Here is a 6,489-nt window from a genome sequence, read left to right as displayed (position 1 = left end):
ATTAGAACACACACACACTTCTATCTTCTCTCCCACTAGAACTCTAGCACACAAACACATCTCCAAGACTCTCGGATCCACTCGGTTGACACAAGAAACTCTCGGATTTGGACTTTGGATCGGCACACACACACACAACACCAACCGGTTAGTATTTTTATGGTTAATTTTTGTTGTGTTTGTGCTTGAATGGATGTATGCATAAGATGATGTCTATAGTTAGAGATTACATGATGTTCTTGATGTTTATGATGATTCTAATATGCACCATGTTGATAACCGGTTAACATATATTATATGGCAAGATGTGATATGTTGTGTCTAAATGAAGTTTGAACCACTTATGTTGATGAACATGAAATCGGGTTACATATGTCATGAAATCGGACTTGTATGAAAACCGGGTTATGTGTTATGCTTAGTGTTTTGATGCTTGTTCATAGTGTTGATTGAATAAGTGGTTAAAATGTTATGAACTTGATGAAGATGGGTTTGAATATTTGAAGAACATTTTGAATGATAGTTAAGAATATGAAAACCCTTGTGATTTTGATCCATCTTTGACTAGTAGCCTGATTAGGAAATATGTTAGTGAAATTCTATTGGTCATTTCCGGATTTGGGCCTGATTATATTGTACTATTTGGCTGATTACACCTGCATCAACACGTGAACGTGAAAATGACAGCTTACCGACTCGCAATCACCCGTTGCGACTCGCAACCACAGCGTGATGACTCGAGACCACGCGGTTGCGACTCGCAACCATAACAGGACAAGCCGAAACCACAGGTTACGAGTCCGGTTGCGACTCGAGACCTTAGCATGATGAACCGAGACTACGGTTGCGACACCGGTTGCGACTCGCAACCATCCATGATCAACACACAGCATGACTCGAGACCATGCTTGCGAGTCCGGTTGCGACTCGAGACCACACTTTTGGGCCTTAGTTAATGGGCCAGACTGATGGGCTTCTGTGTTAACTGCTTTTACGTGTTTGGGCCTAAGTAGTTGGGCTGAACTTGTGAACCGTATGTGCTACTGTTGACTGTTAACTGTTACTACTAAACGTGCTTGCCAAACGTGTTGAACATTTGTGCACTACTTGGTTCGAATCTGATTATATGTGATATCCGTGTTAGGACGTTATTGACTACTTGCGACTTGATTGACTTTCTGTGTTTGACTGCCGAGCAAACCAAGGTGAGTTCACACCCTTTACAAAGCATGGGATTCCCTGGGTTGGGAATGGGATTCAGGAACATGGGTTCCTCGTCTACCATTGGGTAGGACGTCAGTGGTTCAGGAATGTGATTCCTCGTCCGGATGGACGGATAAACGTACTAGACTAAAACTCTATCACGAAGTCCCTCCTTTTTGTATCGACTAATCGCCGGGCCAATGGCGAGCGGGTCATTAGTTAGATAGCGCTATTTAGGTCTGACAAGCCTCACACCGTGCCGCAGAGGACGGGCGTGAACTAATGGATCTGGGGCACGTCAATGATGATAGACATTGATGTTTTCAGGGCACATAAACATGACTACAGTCAGCAATCGATACGGTAACGAGTCTAGTATACACATGGGGTAGCCCCCACGGCTGGAGAGCCAGATGATGTACATGGGGTAGCCCCCACGGCCGAAATGCCTGATAACTACATGGGGTAGCCCCCACGGCCGGAGTGCCGGAGTAACTGGGAACGAACTGGTCACGTTTTTTTTTAAACTATGGGGTAACCCCCACGGCAGGATGCCAGATAATGTAAACTGTTTTCGAAACAACTAAAACGAACGCCCACCCGTGAACTCACTCAACTAGTTGTTGACTCGTTACTACATGCTTTGCAGGACCATAGGTACTCAGCTGGAGCTTGCATGGAGGAGGATCGTTGTGGGACAGGGATTGCTACAAGACTATGTTAAACTTGAAACTTTTGGAACTTATGTTATAACTTTAAACTTATGCTTCCGCTTGCAACTTAAACTTATTTGTTTTGGAACACCAATCGTGATGGTTAAACTTTTATAACTACTTATATGCTTGTTCAGTATGATTGGTGGCTGGATCCTGGTCAGTCACGCCTCCATGCGGTAGTACTCCGCAGGTGGGATTTTGGGGGTGTGACAATCTAGCGAACAAGCCGAGGGGAATTCACGAGGAAAAGGCGCGCTCTAAAGGTACGAAATTTATTGTTTCGTTACATTATACCTTATTGTTAGTTTTATGTAGTCAATTTTGAAACACGACAACCAAGATTTACCAATACGTCACGAATATGACTAGTGTCTTAAACAAGTAAATGGGTCAAAACAAGTGAAAATGCATGAAATCTTACTTATCCGTAATGGTGTGTAAGTTTAACACCCAAACGGGTCAAACAAGTTTTGGTAATAAGCACGAAGCATGACACTATTAAATAATGCGTGAATTACATGATGAGTATGCCGTGTAACGAACACCATACCCAAATTAAGAAACCATGTTCTTGATATAGGAGCTAAGGTGCAGATCCGATGCATGAAAATAGTATAAACAATTAAATAATAAGTCTTGTAATCTAGTGTGTAAGTCGATTTCGTAAGCATGCCCGCTCAAGAATAGTTGAGTAATGTTACAAACAAAACACAAGTATGAAGTACTAGCCCAGCCGCTCAGCAATTTATGCGAATTGGTGCTGTTTCGACTTATAACGAATCAGCAAGAAAACTGCATTTTAAACAAGGGAGTGATGTGCAGGGTCTACCGTAAATTACGGTAGTACCGTAATTTACGGTGGCCTGCAATTCTTTACGGTGAATTTCTACTGAGTTACGGTAGGCCCCAAATGTCCAGAAGCCCCCGTAATTTACGGTGACACCGTAAATTACGGTGGAGCCCTGTTTGACAAAATTTGTTTGATCATTTTCTCGAACCAGTGTTCGGACCTGATTTCGAATACGTAAATTTCCAAGAGTGATAGTACTAATGCTTGTTTAAAATGTTAGTTCTCAGGTACCCAAGTAAAGGATGAAGATCAAGCAATCGATTCGAACCGAACACCTAACGTTACGCTTCCGCACTTGATCCATGTTTTGTTATATCGTAAACACTAGTAGTTTAATTTGGAACATTGTTAGTAGGTTAAACAAGTATATATTTTGTTAATGACCTTCGAATATTGAAAGTTTTTGTAAAGACTACTTTTAGCATATTATGTAAAGCTTATTTGCTGTTAAGAACGAGTATTTTAAACTGGGTCTTACAAGTTGGTAATCAGAGCTTAAGGTTGCCAATAAGTGTTCGGTTCGAGCTTGATCAACATCCGGTAAGAGTAATTGCTTAAGTAAAATTTAAGGAGTATAGAAATAATTCACGAACAAATATGCATGGAAAAGAGTGTGTAAGCACACTCAAACACAAGAAAAGCATGAAACAAGAATAATAGAATCAAGAGTGTGTAAGCACACTCAAACACAAGAAAAGCATGAAACAAGAATAATAGAATCAAGAGTGTGTAAGCACACTCAAACACAAGAAAGGCATGAAACAAGAATGATTGAGTCAAGTTACGAACTTGATCAATTCAAAACAAGTAAAGCATGTATTATAAATGAAATGTTTAACAATGTATGTAAACATTTCAGTATCAAAGATGGCAAGCGGAGGTGATGGTGATGCGGTGCCAAGAGTCACCGAACAAATGAGAATAGTGATTGCTGAAGAGGTTGGAAAGGCGATCGAAAACAGTTTGTCGAACTTCATTGATAAAATCCAAAATACGGTTTTATCAGTGGTAGAAGAGAGAATCAAGAAGCTAGAAGATAATTCAAATCTAGCAAAGGAAAAATCTGGGGAACGAAAACCTTGTTCATACAAGGAATTCATAGCTTGTAAACCACCTATATATAATGGGGAGGTTGATCCAATCGTGTGTCAGCGATGGATAGGCGATATCGAGGGAGTATTCGAGAGAACCCACTGTGATGAGAATGACTACGTAGCTTATGGCACGGGTCAGTTAAGAGGTCAAGCGAAAGACTGGTGGGATAATAAAAAGAAGGAGATTGGAAGCGAAGCGGCCAAGGCCATGACATGGGAGGAGTTTAAGACACCGTTTCTTAAACACCACAGCCCCAAAGCGGTCATAAACAAGATCAAGGAAGAGTTCATGCAACTCAGACACAAGGGTGAATCCATAGACAAGATCACGGGGATGTTTATGGACAAAATGAAGTTCTGTGATGATTTGATAACGAACGAAGAGCAGAAGGTTTATTACTATCATAACATGCTAAGCGCAGAATATAGGGAGTTCATAACCCCTTCAAAGTATGAGACCCTTACCGAGATTGTCAATGCCGCTCGGGAAAGGGAGATTGAGCTGAAAAAGAGTATAGAGCGGGGTGAACGAAGGGCACAAGACATAAACCCAAGCCTTACCAAGAAAGCAAGAACGAATGAAACGACGAAGAAATCAGATACAAAGGGCGGTACATCAAATTGCAAAATCTGCGGCAAGAATCACAAGGGTGAATGTCGCTTCAAAGATAAGCCTTGTCCCATATGTCGAAAAACGGGACATATGGCTATATCATACCCGGAAAAAGTGACCGTTTGTTACAACTGTTACCGAACGGGTCACAAAAGATCGGAGTGCCCAGAACTAGCAGGAAAGAAAGAAGGGCAAGACTCGAGAGGTGAAGCCCCAAAAGCCAAAGCAAGATCTTTCCAATTGACCGCTGCTGAAGCAAAGGTCGAACCTGACGTGGTCTCAGGTATATTCACTGTAAATTCAATTCCTGCACGTGTGTTATTTGATACTGGTGCGAATAAATCCTTTGTTTCATATGGGTTTATTCGGCACCCTTCATTTGTTCTAACAAAGTTACCTATGCCTTTAGAAGTAGAGATAGGTAATAACAAAAGCTTTATTGTTTGCGATGTATGTGAAAACTGTACGATAAACATTGATGACGAGGAATATGCAATAGACTTGATCCCGATGTCGATGGGAGAATTTCAAGTGGTAGTAGGAATGGATTGGCTATCCCGTTACCACGCAAAAGTGGTTTGTTTCCGAAAGGAAATAAAACTAACGTCTCCTAGCGGAAAGCAAGTTACGATATATGGAGAAAAGGGAGGTAACCCGGTGATATGCACAATGCTAGAAGCTCGCAAACTCATGAAACATGGATGCAAGGCCTTTATGGTATATGCGAGCGAAACGGAAAAGGAACTCCTAAAAATTGGGGATGTACCAGTCGTGCGAGATTATGAAGACGTGTTCCCGGAAGAACTACCGGGGATACCGCCAGAACGGGAGGTAGAGTTCGGAATCGAATTGATTCCGGGCGCAAAACCCGTGGCCAAGGCGCCATACCGGCTTGCACCGTCGGAGTTACAAGAATTGATGTCTCAAATTCAGGAATTCCTTGACAAGGGGTTTATCCGACCGAGTGTGTCTCCGTGGGGCGCACCAGTCTTATTCGTGAAGAAGAAGGATGGCAGTATGCGTATGTGTATCGATTACCGAGAGTTAAACAAACTCACGGTGAAGAATCGATACCCGCTCCCAAGAATTGATGATTTATTTGACCAACTACAAGGAGCAAGTTAGTTTTCCAAAATTGATCTCCGATCCGGTTATCACCAATTGAAAGTCAAGGAGGAGGACGTACCCAAGACAGCTTTCCGTACGAGGTACGGGCATTATGAATTCCTCGTAATGCCTTTCGGATTGACCAATGCGCCCGCGGCTTTCATGGACCTCATGAACCGGGTTTGCAAACCCATGCTAGATAAGTCGGTAATTGTATTTATCGACGACATTTTGGTATATTCAAGGAGTGAAGCCGAGCACGTGTGTCATTTGCGGGAAATATTAGACACACTCAGACGAGAGAAGTTGTATGCAAAATTCACGAAGTGTGCCTTCTGGCTACGGGAGGTACAGTTTCTTGGGCATCTTATTAGTGCTGATGGAGTACTAGTAGACCCGTCCAAGATAGAAGCTGTGTCGAAATGGAGCCCTCCAAGAAATCCCTCGGAAATCCGAAGCTTTTTAGGGCTTGCGGGATATTATCGGAGATTCATACAGGATTTCTCCAAAATTGCCTTACCATTGACCAAATTAACTCGTAAGGAGGAAAAGTTCGTGTGGGGCATTAAGCAAGAGGAAGCTTTCCAAACACTCAAGGAAAAGTTGACCCACGCTCAGGTACTGACTTTACCGGAAGGGACTGAAGACATGGAGGTTTACTCGGACGCTTCTCAATTGGGGCTCGGGTGTGTATTAATGCAACGAGGCAAGGTCATCATCGCCTATGCCTCGAGGCAATTGAAGATTCATGAAAATAAATATCCGGTTCACGACTTAGAATTAGCGGCGGTGGTTTTTGCCTTAAAGATATGGAGACATTACTTGTACGGAGTAAAGTTTACCATCTTTACCGACCATAAAAGTTTGAAATATTTCTTCGACCAGAAGGAATTAAACATGCGGCAA

Source organism: Helianthus annuus, chromosome 8, assembly GCF_002127325.2.
Source record: "Helianthus annuus cultivar XRQ/B chromosome 8, HanXRQr2.0-SUNRISE, whole genome shotgun sequence".
Classification (NCBI taxonomy): Eukaryota; Viridiplantae; Streptophyta; class Magnoliopsida; order Asterales; family Asteraceae; genus Helianthus; species Helianthus annuus.
This window is presented reverse-complemented; position numbering follows the sequence as displayed.